General features: G+C 34.6%; 1 protein-coding gene and 1 pseudogene across 5 annotated transcripts in view; both read left to right on the forward strand.

The window, feature by feature from the left end:
* Positions 1–16,525, forward strand: part of LOC145295835 (filamin-C-like) — a 300,005-nt gene that overhangs the window by 13,986 nt on the left and 269,494 nt on the right. The window contains exons 1-2 of one of the 5 annotated variants that reach the window (XM_080141542.1): positions 2,514–2,653; positions 8,617–8,643. The exons of 2 other annotated variants lie outside the window; for them this stretch is intronic. The gene's annotated coding sequence lies outside the window, so the exon portion shown is untranslated. Of the gene's footprint in view, positions 1–2,481; positions 2,654–8,616; positions 8,644–16,525 lie in introns of those variants that run through there. 2 more of the 5 variants (XM_080141543.1, XM_080141541.1) reach the window with 2 other exon arrangements.
* On the forward strand, positions 3,280–3,503 carry LOC145296548 (U2 spliceosomal RNA; annotated as a pseudogene).

The following is a 16,525-nucleotide window of genomic DNA, read 5'->3' on the forward strand; positions in this document are numbered from 1 at the left end:
GATAAAGAACACTATTACTTTCCATTTCGGACTCGTTCTTACTTTCACGTCTATATTTACAAGAGTAATTAAAATATATGAAGCATTCAATGTGTAGAAATATGCACAACTCCAAGTACAAAACATGTTGACATTGCGTCTATCTCTGCCCTCGTGGGGGCAAGATAGTATGCATTTGGTACACTACTCTGTTGCAGAGTAATAACAGCTATAGTATTCTCTTTTTATATATTTGCATGTGTTTTTTTATCACTATAAAGACTAAAAATCAATATATCACAAGCTGGAGATATAAACATCGACAAACCTTTAAGTACTTAATATTAGCAGTCGTATATGGTACTTAATATTAGCAGTCGTATATGGTACTTAATATTAGCAGTCGTATATTGTTGCAGTATTTTGAGAATAATGGGGTATTTATTTAAATGCTGCCCACCAGCATTATTTGGCATAAGGCCTGGAAAGTGGGAACCCCGCCGGCTCCCCTAAAGGAAGAGCACTCCTGCAATTTTAAAAAAAATTGCCTGAGTAACCCCGTCGGCATTCCCCGGTCGGGACGCCTCAGGCAGCAAGCAATAAACTTTCCCCACCGGAAAGCCCGGTGGCAAGGCCTGCGAGGGTGGGCCTCCTAGGTATTACCCAGGCGGTGTACCTCAGTCCAACAGGTGCTGGGCCGGTTCCCGGCCCCTCACCTGTTGGGCTGAGTGTCATGTGACGAATCCTTGACTGGCACTACCCTGTCTCCCTGCAGCCGAAGTCGCTAGGAGACATATCCCATCATAGTGAACTTGGGGTAATTATTTAAATGCTGCCCACATCAGCATTATGTGGCACAAGGCCGGAAAGTCGGAACCCCGCAGGCTCCCCTAAAGGAGGGGCACTCCTGCAATTTTAAAAATTGCCTGAGTAACCCCGTCGGCATTCCCCGGTCGGGGCGCCTCAGGCAGCAAGCAATAAACTTGCCCCACCGGAAAGCCCGGTGGCAAGGCCTGGGAGGGTGGACCTCCTAGGTATTACCCAGGCGGTGTACCTCAGTCCAACAGGTGCTGGGCCAGTTCCCGGCCCCTCACATGTTGGGCTGAGTGTCAAGTGACGAATCCTTGACTTGTACTACCCTGTCTCCCTGCAGCCGAGCCGCTAAGAGACATCCCATCAAAAGAGTGTTTTAATGGGGGTATTTATTTAAATGCTGCCCACATCAGCATTATGTGGCACTGGGGGTATGATCCCACACAGTCGGACGATTCTATTTATAAACGATGCTGCTAAGAACTGACGAATCAATTTAACTCACGTTCTGCTACCAACCAATCAGAAACCAGAGTTGCTTCATAAATATTAAACCTTTTCTTGAGCAATTTCACATGTTATTTTCCCGGGTTTCGACACGGTAAGAATATTTTGTTCTGTGGAACTGTCTAGTACAAACAAGTCACCTCCCAGGACTTGTGTGTAACAGCGAACCATCTGAAAGTCAAAATGGCTTACACTTCTAGATATATGGTACTTAATATTAGCAGTCGTATATGGTACTTAATATTAGCAGCGTATATGGTACTTAATATTAGCAGTCGTATATGGTACTTCAAATTAGCAGTCGTATATAGTACTTAATATTAGCAGTCGTATATGGTACTTCATATTAGCAGTCGTATATGGTACTTAATATTAGCAGCGTATATGGTACTTAATATTAGCAGTCGTATATGGTACTTAAAATTAGCAGTCGTATATGGTACTTAATATTAGCAGTCGTATATGGTACTTAATATTAGCAGTCGTATATGGTACTTAATATTAGCAGCGTATATGGATGAAACATCGTCGTGAATATTGTAGTCGACTACATAATATGACCTCAGACTCTAATCAATGTTTCATATTTGTTATATCCTTAATCAGTGAAAGTGGAGTCCTTCTTGACTAAGGTCATGTTTATTTTTGTCAAATTTTGAGTGTCTTTTTGGGGACACTCCATAGGAAAAAAAAGAACAGTCCTAGCATTTAACTTTCTCCTAGTACGGAGATATGAATAGGTACATTTAACAAGGGTTAACAGATGGCTGACATTCGTAATAACACAGAGTATAGCATCTGAGAAGGCCTTCCGCAACACATTAAGTGATATTTTCGTGTCGTAACAGGATTATACATAGATTTTTCTTTAAAACACTCAGTCCTGTTTTTTTTGGGTTTTTTTCTAAGTATGCTATACTCTGCATATTAAAAACAAGTATCGTGACAAACGTGCCTTGATGGGAAAACAAGTACATAGAAAGAACCATCCCAATTAGTGAGACAACCGCATTTCTCACATTACCTAAGTATACGACTTTACTAAAACAGTACATATTATAAATGATATTAAACTTCTCGAGTGAATCCAACCTTACTTACGAAGATATATAGGGCAATCATCACAATCGACCAACCCGTTTATCTAAAATTTGACCGAGTAGTTATTTTTATAGTTAGATTAGATTAAATATTAAGTGAAACAGAGTGAAGACAAATAAACAAACTAAAAACGATAGAATCTATCATACATCCTGCTGGGCGTACTTCTATATACGCAACCAGTTGGAGTTTACTGTTAAAGGAAGTCTGGATGATCACGGTAATTATATAAGATTGGCGCTAAAAAATGAAGGTAAGTCTATCTAAAATAATAAATAGACAAAATCCTGAATCCAAATTCGTATATTACTATTTGTGTGTAATTTTACGGAAAAAAGTCAAAATTAAAAACTGAAAAGTAAGGCTAAATTTGGAAGTTAAATAATTTCATTGTAAAACGTCCTTGAACGATAACTATAATTTTTTTTTAAGTTTAAGATATCGAATTAAGTTTAAAGAATAAAACATCTATTTTAAAAATTAGCTTCTTAACTAGTCGCTTAATAGCGAGAGTTCATTAATAGGTCCGACTGTGACAATCAAAACAAACAGGAAGGTGTCGCGTATAAATTCTACGCAAGCCCAAAATATGAGAAAGTCAATTTTATTTAAATATTCATAGAGGCATTGAGACATTATAAAACCTCAACTTTGTTTAAAGATTATAAATAATATTTATTAATTTACGTAATTCTATTTGTTGTAAAAATAGGAAGTGTCAGTTTTGTTGGAATATTTAATTACATTTTTTAGATGATGACTCGATTGATTTTTAAACGTGTTGTAACAGTAAATTACATTAACCCTTTTTTTTCTCATTGAAGTAAAATGCATTTTAAGTGTAAAATATCAATTAACATCACTGGTTACATTGACAATACTTTTTCTTGGCCTTCTGGACAAGATCAAAGTGTAGTATCTGTTCTTCAGATGCTGCACTTCTATTTCTTGTTTTCTTTCGGTGGAGGAGAAATCCTTCACGACTGAGAAAAATTTTTTTTTGTACCTTTTCTCCACGTTAAAAAACGACCCTTGTGTCTAACTCTGTCCCGTGGGGAGGCATAGTAAATATGTACATTGACAATTCATTTATTGTAAAACCAAGCAACAACACCTCATTAATAATTTTAAAAAAATGCAAATCCTGTCTATTTTTATTGTTTTTTTTATAATTTATTCCCATTTTTGTATACGTCTAAATTAATCATTATTAAAAATAATACCATTGTTGTAATTATTTTTTGAGGAATTCTGTATATAAATTTTACAGTTTTTTATTTTTGGGATCCTAAAAAAGTTCTTGCGCTGATGCGTACAAGAAAAATATTGTAATATTACATTTGCATTTTTTGTGAAAATTGGTATCATTAAAATAACACAAAATATTTTTTAAAATTAAATTATAATTTTGTATTTATTTATTTATTTATTTTGTGGGTGTGTGTGTTTGTGTGTGTGTGTATGTGTGTGTGTGTTTGTGTGTGTGTAAACAACTGCAAAGCATTATTCTTATTAAAAATCGGACATTCGCACGTCTTATTTAGTAGCTGAAAGTTTAACTCTGGCAAAGGCGTGTTTTGTTTGCATAATGCAGTTTATTAAAATTAAAAGAAAATGTTAATATTCTGTTAGTGTTAATTAATAAATACTGAATATTTCATTACACATAGTTTATTCCTAAAGTTTGGTGAATTTTAAAATGAAGGGATGGGTCATAATGCTTAAGCAGTTTAGTGATCAGACCATTCTATTTTGCATACATTTAAATAAAAAAGAAACGGAATAAGATAATATATAAAATATTCATAACATAATACATATAACATTTATATTTACATCTCTCTCTTTCTCTTTCTCTTTCTCTTTCTCTCTCTCAATCTATGTATCTTTCTATCTACATAAATATTTATAAAAGTTATATGCATATATATATATATAAATATATATATATATATATATATATATATATATATATATATATATATATATATAAACAATAGGAATCCAACGCTAGACGCCGCATCCCACAATGTTACCTAGCCTCCTCTCTACTCTTCTGATGAAAAGCATTAGGCTTCGAAATGCCTTGGCATAAAGAGTCCCTTCTACCCCCTAACTAATCGATTGTATTCCCTTATTGAATAAATGGACCAATCTATATCCACCAATATATAGTTCTTTGTCTTCATTTCCAACTCCTATTGTCTTCATATATAACTCCATTGATACTTGTTGAGTTCATAATGTCCAGATAAGTCTCCTCTCATAGAACTGAGCTTGCTCTTTTCCTCTAACGCTCTAAGATATATATATATATATATATATATATATATATATATATATATATATATATAAACATTTGTGTATGATTGTGTCTGCGTAAGAGCTAGGATATTTAATTTTATGAATAAGTATATTCTACTATAGATCATGTAAACTGTAGGGAGAAATATATTCTTTTAACTGCTTCATATACATGTATATATATATATATATATATATATATATATATATATATATATATATATATAAACTAGCAAAAGTACTCGTCGTTGTTTGGGTTCAAAAACAGCCTAAAGAAAATAGACTCTGATGTATGAAAGTATGATAGGTTGTGAAAAGGAAAGGTTGTAAATTTGGGGTGTAATTTGGGAGTATCAAAACCAAAGCAAAATATGATGAAAGTAAAAATAGATAAACCCCAAAATTTATTATACCATCCCTGTTCACACTGAAACACTTATCACAATATTCTGTGGATCTATATTAAAAAACCTTGTTAAACTTTGTGACATATTTCCATTCTATGGAGGTCAGGTGCGAACGAACACCCCATAATTTTATCATACCATATTTCTTCAAACAGAAACATAATTATCAAAATATACATACACAGATAGATATGAACAGTCTATATTAAAGTCTGTGCCTATTTCCATTCTATGAAGGCCAGGCGCGAACGCAGACCCCACAATTTTATTATATCATCCCTATTTAAGTTAAAACATACTTATCAAAGTGTTCTTATGTACATATATATCAAAAACACTTGTAAACGTTTTTTTTTATTATTAAATTTTTTTATTTCCATACTTTGTGGACCAGGCGCGAACGTAGACCCCACAATTGTAATGAACCACCGTTCTGCCAGATCAAACATACCCATTCCTGTACCTCGATACATCTTCTATCATTATATGTAATCAGTTTTTTAAAATAGTCAACCATATAGGAGCATATTCGTGACCAGACACACACACACACACACACACGAACACGCACACCCACATTCAGCTTTATATTATAATATATATATATATATATATATATATATATATATATATATATATATACACACACATTTTTATTGCATTTTCACCCCAGACAAAGACGGTGCTACTTTGATGTAGAGGGCTACTATGTTGAGCACATTTGCAGGGGTACTATGTAGGGAGTTTCACAGCAAGATGCCTGTTTACATTACCCTTGAACTTCTGCATGTCAGTACAGTCGAAGAAGCAGGAACCCGGAATGGAATTCCAAAGTCTAGCAGTTCTGGGGAAGAAACTATTCGAGTTGAAGGTTTTCTTGCCTCAAGGACTCTCTACTGTATAGAGGTGGGATTTTGCTGCTTGTTAGGTTTGTCAAGGGTATTTACATCGAGGGGGTACAACGGCTGGCAGTTCGTCGGAGAATATACCATTAAAATGCTTATAAAACAGGTAGAAGAACGCAACATTTCGTCGATGGGATAGATGCTGAAGCTTGGCTGACAGTTCTGGTCTTATTTATTTTGACTCTCTTTTTTACTCTATCTGGGAGTGAGACATTTGTAGCAGATGCTCCAGCCAAAATGTGAAACAATACTCTATACATGGGCGAATGGTGGCCTTATACTTTCAGGCGTAAATGACATTGTAGCAGTGTAGAGAGACCCCACATTTCTCGTAGCAGTCGCGACAATGCTCTCAATGTATCTGTTCAAACTCATGTTCCCCGTGAACGTTAAGGCAAGACGTTTGTACGAAGTACTCTCAGATAATTTATCGTTAGCGATAGCTATTGGTTGTTTGCAAGGTTTCTTGTGATTATTAAACGAAACAAGCTTATTCTTAGCAGCATTGATTGGCACCATCCATTGTTGCCCCAATTCAAGTACCGGGGTTTTGCTCTAGGGTTTCCGTCATTATCTTAGATATGTTTAGGTTCGTTTTCCCCACGTCCCTGTTACAGAGCGTTGTGTCATCAGCAAATATATCCATCTCAGAGACAATTTTATCAGGGAGGTCGTTTTTGAATATCAGGGATAATAAATGTCCAAGGATCGACCATTGAGGTACACCCGCATTTATATCATATTGTTTTGACGTACGAGCATCGAGGACAACCTGGATTATTCTCTTTTTATGAAGGATGTAATTAGATTAAGTATTCGTCCAGATACTGCATGATCTTATTTTCCCGAGAAAACCATCGTACCATACCCTGTCAAAAGCCTTAGATATATCTAGGGATACTGCCCTACTTTTCCCTGCTTTATCCAGTGAATAGTATATACGTTCAGAGATCACAGCTAGGATAGTTGCAGTAGAACGGGTTTGCCCAAATCCATATTGATGGTCGGACAAAAGTTTAGCAGCTGCAAAGTGGTGGACTAGAGCTTGATTAATTATGGGCGCAAATATCTTGGCAAAGAGCGAGGAAGCTAATGGGGCGATAATTTAATGGTTCAGTTCTTACATCAGAATTCTTGTAAACTGGTACCACGGAAGCAGTTTTCCAGCAGCCAGGAAAGCAAGATTCGTTAAGGCATTTGTTGTAAAGTTTGGAGAGATCTTGAGCCACCTCAGCAGAGTATTTTTCGCTAGTAGAGCCGGGATTAAGTCCACATACTTTTGAGTTGTCTATAATTTTTGATATCATGCATTTGAAAAGGGGTGATTTGCAGATCATCTAGTGGGGCTTTGTACGCAAAGGAAACTCAGGGAGGCGGTGGTTTGCTGGGCTCAATGTAGAGTTTGAGGTACTGACTGGCAAGCATGTTAGCTTTTTCGGTTGCCGTCCAAGCAACCTCATGATTTTTATACGCACGCACGTCTATCTATCTATCTATCTATCTATCTATCTATCTATCTATCTATCTATCTATTATATAAAAGAACTTTGTCTGTATGTCTGTGTGTCTGTGTGTCTGTGAGTTCGTCCGCTATTGACTCGAAAACGGTCTGATAGATTTTAATGAAATTTCACACGAAAATCGTTTATTTGCCTGGCAGGGTTTTTTGACAGTTTATGTTATCGGAATAGCCTCGAAAATCGAATTAAACACATTAAAAAAGAAACAGACGACTTTGAGCAAAGCTAGCATCTTACACCGCCTAACATAACTAGGGTATTTGAGAAGTTTTATTCACACACAAGCCGAAAGGCTCAACATGTAAAATCAATATGTTCTTAGATATAAAAAAGTGCGTTCGAAATGAAGCATAAAAATAATCAACATTAGGCTATTTGATATGACAAAACCGCATTGGAAATGAATGTTTCTGCTTAGATCATAATTGAATCATAGTGCTATACAGTTGCTTTTTAAACGTTACTGCAAGCTATTATAAATAAAATAATTTTAGAAAACAAACAGTAGGTTCTCTACAGTGCAATGTAGACTACTACATATTGTGAACATAGTCACTACGAGAGGTGTGAAGTTTCTGTCAGGTGAATAGTGATGGTCCTCAATTAAAGCAGGCAACTAATCGATTCGATTGAAAAATGGGCTATTTCATCGATTTCGATGACAATAAAAATATGGGAGTGTTGAACATTCGTTGATCATTATTCAATCCCGGCCAACATCGGGTCATCCAGGTAGAAATACAATATAATGATAATATCATACAATAAAATATATAATAATATAATATATCTGTATATAGCTAGATAACTATGTACATGTACACACACACACGCACGCACACACACACACACACACACACACACACACACATATATATATATATATATATATATATATATATATATATATATGATGGGACGATTCCAAAATGTTCTCCTATTCTGATACAATTACCGATTCCGTTCTAAAATTCCGATTCCGATTCTTTTAAAATTAATAAATATTCGATTAGAAATTTGTTTTTTGTAAATTGTAAAATTATTGCATAAACACGCTAATTTTCACCTATTTTTTCCCAGATGCGTTCCTTGGAATTGACTGAAATGGTAAGACAATAAAAGATTTATTTTGATTTTAAAAACAGCCAGATTGTCCGTCGTTAGTGTACAACATGCTATGTGTAAGTTTTCATAAACAGTTGAAAATAGTCCACGATTGAAAAACAAAATAAGAAACCGATGTAAGAAAAAAAAATCGTTTACAACACCCCCTCATATTGTTTCGAATGAATTTCTAAATAATAATGTTACTATTTTGAAAACCATTTGTACTATGGAGAGGCCGCGGGCTTTGTTAACTATTTAGTGCTTTCTCTCTATGAATGAAGTGAAAATTTTATTTTTATCATAGAATATTGGTGGGTTATGATGAAAACATAAATAAATAAATAAATAAATAATAATAATAATAATAATAATAATAATAATAATAATAATAATAATAATAATAACAATAATAATAATGCATTTGTAGATTATCACGCCTTCTAAAATGAAACATTACTTTTATAGGTTGATTACCCGAGAAATCCGTTAAAAATACTTTGAAGAAAAAAAAGCAATCAATTTAGTATTTTAAGTGGAAGATCAGTTTCGAATATAAATTTAACGTAAAATAACCATCATTCCTCGACTATTCTTATTCTTTATGGATGTTAGCTAATTTGTTTCCTATTTACTTAAGTCCGATTGGTAACGACGTCAAACTATGCGTAATCGCTTAAATAGTAAACATCCCATCCAAATGAACGCACAAAAAAATAATCTCTAATAAAAAATTAATGTTTTTGGTTAACTGCCCTAATACAATACAGTGTTTCAGAAAAAGACGGTTATTTTACGATAAAATTACATATGAAATTGATCCTTGACTTTAAATGCCTAAATATATCGTTTTATATTTATTTTTCATAATTATGAGTGTTTATATGCAATGTATTTATTTAATTTATATCAGTTACGTGTAAAACGGTACATGTAAATACTGTATTCTCATTAAATTATCGGTGTTTTTTATTCTGTTCTCATTTTTCGCCATTCGAAATTATAACTTTTTCTTTGAATAATGTCGACTCTCCATTTATTAGGCTATTGCATGCAAACAGTCTGAAAAAACAGTTTCGCATTTAACATAAAAGGATCACCTCTTTCGTACCAGCATTTTAAGAACATGCAACCATTTTTTTTTTAAATTTTGGCCATGTTCGTGTTTCTGTTAAAACTGTAGTATAAAATATGTCATTGTCAAAATCATAAAAACACGAACTCTTCCTACTTTTGACCCTAAGTCAAAAAAAAATGACATTACTTGTGTTTTATGTGTTTTCCGATTGGGCTTGGATGGGGGTCAGTGGTTAAAAAAATAGTTCACTGCTTTAAAACAATATGAATGGCCCGGAAACGGCTGATTATTATATGTTAAATTAATGAATTTAGGAAAATGTGACAATGAAAAAAAAAAGGCGATGGAAAACGGCGCATTTTCGCCAGCTAAAAAAGGGCAATTATTGAATAAATATCCATTAAAAATAAATTTTAGAACAGTTCTTGCAGGAGATATTGTTTTAAGAAAAGGGCCCCAAACTCCTATCTCTGTAACCCCACGTGCGGCTTCACCGTCAGATCGCCAACTCCCAACATCGTGTACCGTGGATTTTTCGTTCATGGCCGGATCGGCATTTTCTCGCCGGCGACTGTCGGTTGGGACACAGTCGTGGTTTCACAAAAGTACAAATATGAACAAAGAAAGGAAAAACACAAATGTTAATGTTCACATATAAATTGACTGTTGGACTTGTGAGTGTGTGTGTTTCTTCTCTCCGTCCTATGGATGTTACATTCGTCTATCTCTGTTTCACAGTCAACTCTAAAACTGTCCACGACTCTATTTCACAGTCAACTCCATAACTTTTTAACTGTAGTCATTCTCAACTCCAATCCGTTGTCTAGCTCATCTAGATCACAACTTACTCAGGTCGCCCCCCCCGCCCTGGCTAACGGAAGCTGCCCTTCCCTGTTTTATCAGTAGGTTTCTATTGTTATTGTTTGCTACTTCCTATCTATTGTTGATTGTAGGATATTTCTGATTTCTCGTTTTTCTAAGCCATTTCCTACCTATTGTTAATTGTAGGATATTTTCGATTTCCTTGTTTATTCTATGCTATTTCCTATCTATTGTTGATTGTAGGATATTTCTGATTTCTTTGTTTATTCTAAGCTATTTCCTCTTCCTTTGTCTACCCCCTTCTTCTCAGCACTTGGTGGCTCAACCCCCCAGGGCCACTTTATAGTATCAAATCCTCAACCCAGTTTGATAAATATTAATATACAAATTGTTCTGTATTGTGTTCTCAAACTCGGGAAATTTTCTGTTGGACTTAAGAATTTACACAGAAGTTCGCTCGGAGGTTACATCGATCTAAACGTGAACAAAATGTAGTTTCTGTTCTGATGTTAAACTTTATCTATTCTCTCTTCATAAAATAAAAGAAAAATTCTTCTTAACAGAGGCAAATTTTTTAAATGCAGATATAATTTTTTTTTGAATTTGACAAATTTGTAAATGTTTTCCTTTATGTATTTTATTAAAGACCTTGATAAATTTGTTGTGAGGTATTCACGTATATTTTTGAGAGACAAAGCGGTTCCAAGAAAATAAAACTTCGATTGAAATCTATTAGCCGTGAATTCTCTGAGAAGCATCATCTAGATATTTGGAACGTAGATGCGAAAAATACTTGAACATTTGATTGGGCTTAATACGGCATCTGGCGCCGTAGGAATCATTATGTCTAAGCATAAGTAAATGATACAGGTGGAACAAAACAAAATTTGATACTAAAAGTGTGTCACACGGAAGTTTGAAAATTACAAAATCATTTCCAACTCAATTCACAACTAAGTCGTTTCACAACGATGTTAATTCCTTGACATATTTGTCAATGTTGAGTGAGAGAGCAGACAAAAAGCTCACGATCAAAACCCAACTCGAAAAAAGCATCAACCCATAAAATAAATATATTACCGATTAAAAAACAACATTTTTTATATTCTTTTTTTTATCTAATTAGTAATGATGCTTGATATTATTTTTCTTGGCAGGTACTCTTGCATAATTCGATCCGGATTCTCGGGAATTCCGTTAAGTATAGATCGGGCGAGACCGTCAATCGTCGGTTAAAACCAATCGTTGTTCAAATGTTTAAACGCTAGATCGATTTTTGTTATGTACATATATTTGTGGGCATTCCAAATGGCTAGCCTGAAAAACATGGGAGGGGAATCCTTCCAATAACAAACAAACGTATTATTTCGGGGACTACAGTCGTACGAGGGAACGGGTTCCACTACCTGACAACGAACGTTCTTCTCGAACAATAAGTCTAGTCATTCGACTTTAATAATCCGAAAAAAAAGGATCCCCAGATATTCAGCCAATGAATTTATGTGGAGATAAAAATTCGAAACGATCCTTTTGTCTCCATCATAAATAACATTTTCGAAAGCTACCTGGTTTTTGGGAGCTCCTTCCATTTCTTCTACTTCATTTCCTTCCTCTTTGACGTCGATGTCCGTTCAACACTCAACCGTCGTAAAGATTCCTAAGGAAATATGCTCATCTTGAACCGTAAAAAAATGAAAATAAAAATATTAAATTTTTATGAAAAAAATAAAGTTTTTTTTTTCTGTACTTTCATCTTACAATTTACGCTTTTCGTAAACGTATATTTAGATATTTTCTTTAAAAATTTGTTATGTGGAAGCACCCAAAAATTACTGAAAAAAAGTTATGTAAAAAAAAACTAAAAACTTGTAATTACACCTATAAATTTACGGTTAAAAAAGTAGTAGATTCATCTTTTCTTGACAAAAAAAAAAGTTTTTGTTGATAAATAATTTGCAACAAAATAATATATAAAATAAATTAAAAAAATATTGTCAGTCACTCTAGGCATGCTTTTGTTAGTTTTTGATTATTTGTATTTTTCTTCGATATTGTTTGTTTTGAAATTAGTCTGCGTCTTTTACTATGCTCGACTAAAACGATGATTGCCAGTCTTACCCGATCACTGCTGAAACGGAATTCCCGAAAATCCGGGCAAAATTATGCAAGACCCCCTCCTGAAAAAATATTTCTTTAATTTAAACAATTATTTCGATACGTTGTAAATAAACTGCATTTTTCTTGAGGTTAATTAGCGAATTTTGCACAGTTTCAAGTTTTGTTGTATTTATTTAACACAAAAAGAAATACATCTTATTTAGATGTTATCATGATCTATAGAGTTTTGCTTTACTAATAGTTTAAAAACAATAAAGATTTATCATCAGTACAAGCAAGTGAAAATTAAGTTTAAAAAATATTAAAAGAATTGATTTTGGAATCGGAAATTAGTCACAGCTTTACGGTGTTTTTCGTGTGAACTTTTGTATACCTTTCTGTGAAGGGGAGACCTAACTTTGGTTATAATGAAATCTTACGGTTATATTAAGGGCTCGTTTATTACCATTAATGATACGGTGTGCAATGTGGCATATGTTTTGACTTGTACGGGCAAGCAACTTGCTTTCGATGATAGTAATAAACATTCTAAAATTACGTAAATAACTTGCAATTAATTAAGGAATTCGTAATATAGAAATGCTCTTTGTTACTTTATATTCAGCATCATATACGTGAGAAAATAACGCTATAAATATACTGACCAAAAATCTTTTTTAATTACTTAAATGCCTATTAATATAAACAATTATAATCACATTTCTAAACGAAATCTAAAGTTCATACATAACAAGAGCGTTAAGAAAAATTACAAGAACAATAAATAATTATTTTAAAATATGTATAAACGTCTTTTAGAAAATGAAAACCAGTTTAAGTGCAGAGATATTCTAATTTAGTTGTATAGTTTAAAATATATATGTGTTCTGTTATATATTTAGTAATATATAATATTGTATATAATAATTTAAAATAAAACTTGAAACTATTTTAAAGCATTTTATTGCCATTTTAAACGAACTTTTAAAACTTATCCAAGTAAACCCCAAATAAATTATTGATTTGCGCATATGACTGTGTATTGTGATGCTTACAATACCACTTTATGACCCACATTGCAGTTACTTCTCTCAATACACTCCTCCATATATATAAAGTAGAACCTTGGGATACGGTGGCCCTAGGATACGTTTTGGCCTGGTTATAATGTGGAATACGATGTTTTTTCTGGCTCCTGGTTAAGGTATTTTCCTCGTCTTACGCTGTTATTTATAATGTTATTATAATGTTATATTTTATAGTGTACTATATTTTGTTACTAATTTTTAATGCCGTATCCCGAGATTCTGCCATATATATATATATATATATATATATATATATATATATATATATATATATATATATATATATATACTAATTAAGCTTACGCCCAATTATGTGGTTTTTCAAAATCCTACGGCATTAAAGGCAGCTGTGTCGACAATAACTAAATTGTCTACAGTAAGATTCAGATTAGGGGAAAAACGACGTTGTTGTTAATATCATGTATATTGATGTAAAGGCTACTTGAAGACTTTAATATCCGTCAGATATAATTATAAATTTGGTTGCTTCTTATACCTACATTACTCAATGGAGAATAGTAGTTGTTACCAACACAGATACGCAACAAGAATGTATGTACACACATACTAGTCATGATACACCCGCATGTTCTACCGCGTATACATACACACGCACAACAGGAACAGTTTCGGAAGCACAAATGTATTGATACAATATCCAGGCTAGTAGCAAATCATGGGAACATGCACAAGAAAGAACAGTTGAAAAGAAAATATACCATCCATTATGCTTATGAAATTTCTGCAGCTACGCACCTATAAAAGGGAGCTGTAAAGTCTTATGTATTTATATCGGAACAGGAAGGAGAAAGTAGCAATCACAGAAGTAAATATTTTGAGTTAACGACTTGGCTCTTTCCTTTTTTTAATAGAAATTCTAATTATATTAAACAAGCGCCTGCACCAATTTATTTTCCTGATATGACTTCATTTCAAACATTGTCCTATCGCCTGAACTTTACCTTCCTCATCTTACGTGCAATATATTCGTTCAAAGGAGATTGTTTAGATATCACTTCTAGATCTCTTTCTGACAACGGATCCCAATGACTGTACAACAAAGTCCCACAGCCCACAGCCCACTCGGGGATGCTGATCACGCTGTGATAATGGTAGAAATTAGCCTAAATTATCGCCCAAAAACTGAAGACCCACAACTCAAAACAACGAGGTATTACAAAAAGGCTGATTGGGAAGCCATAAGGGAGCTCATCAGAGATGCCCCATGGCAAAATATCTTTACTCTTCCAGCGGAACAGTGTGCAAATGAGACCACTGAATGGTTCAAAACAGCTATTGAAGCACATGTTCCCGCACGGAAATTCTATAGTAAGCCCCACTCCCACAATGGTTTACTTCTGCTTGTGCAGCTGCCATTTGTCAAAGGCAGCATGCGTTCCGCAGATTCAACCGACATAAGTCCAGCTCAAATAAACAGAAGTTTATAGAAGCTAGAAATAATTGTAAGAGAGTGATAGAGACAACTAAGACAGATTACTCTGAAACCACCAGAAATCGCATCGAAGCACAGAAATTAGGAACCACGGATTTTTGGAAAATCTACAACAGCGTAGTTAATAATGGACAGTGAACTATTCCCCCACTAACAAACGACCATGAGTTTGCTTGCACAGCAACTGACAAGGCTAATCTGCTTGCCAGTTGGTTTGCCTCAAACTCCACACTGAACTCGGTACACCACTCACTCCCTGATTTTCCTCTGCGAACAGACGCCACACTAGACAATTTGAAAATCACCCTTTCTCAGGTACATGCTATTATAAAAAACCTAGACACCTCAAAAGCATGTGGACCAGATCTCATCCCGGCTGTGCTATTAAAAAAATGCTCTGCCGAGGTTGCTCCAGTTCTGTCCAAACTTTACAATAAATGCCTTAACGAATCTTGTTTTCCCGACTGCTGGAAAACCGCCTCTGTGGTACCAGTCCTCAAGAATTCTGGTGAAAGAACTGACCAACTAAATTATCGCCCCATTAGCCTCCTCCCGCTTTTCGCCAAAATATCTGAGTCCTTAGTTAATCAAGCCCTAGTCCAGCACCTAACAGCTGCTAAACTCCTGACTGACAAACAATACGGATTCAGGCAAGCCCGTTCAACAGCAGATATCTTAACTGTAGTTTCTGAACGTATATACCGTTCATTGGATAAAACAGGGGAGGGTAGAGCGGTGCCCCTTGATATATCTAAGGCTTTTGACAGGGTATGGCACGATGGTCTTCTAAGGAAAATTAGATCATATGGAATCACTGGAAGAATTCAAAATTAATTAAATCCTTCTTAAGTAATAGAAAAATCAAAGTTGTCCTCGACGGTCGTACATCCAAACAATATGACATAAATGCGGGAGTACCTCAGGGGTCTATCCCTGGACCTCTATTATACCTGATATTCATAAATGACCTCCCTGATAAAATTGTTTCGGAGATGGGTATATTTGTCGATGACACCACTCTCTGTGGCGGATATGAGGGGAGAACAAATGAACACATATCCAAGGAAATGGCAGAAACACTAGAGGATTACCTCCAATCCGTAGTGGAATGGGGACAAAAATGGTTGGTCACATTCAATGCTGCTAAGACTAAGCTTGTTTCCTTCATTAACTACAAGAAACCTTCTCTGCCACCAGTAGCAATGGCCAGGAACACATTACCTGAAAGTACTTCTTTTAGACTCCTCGACCTGACGTTTACAGGGAATATGAACTGGAATAGATACATTGAGAGCATTGCCAAGGCTGCTGCAAGGAAGGTTGGCTCCCTCTACCGTGCTAGAAAAC

The sequence above is a fragment of the Euprymna scolopes genome, chromosome 16 (assembly GCF_053919585.1).
Source record: "Euprymna scolopes isolate OS-2025 chromosome 16, ASM5391958v1, whole genome shotgun sequence".
NCBI classification, from domain to species: Eukaryota; Metazoa; Mollusca; class Cephalopoda; order Sepiida; family Sepiolidae; genus Euprymna; species Euprymna scolopes.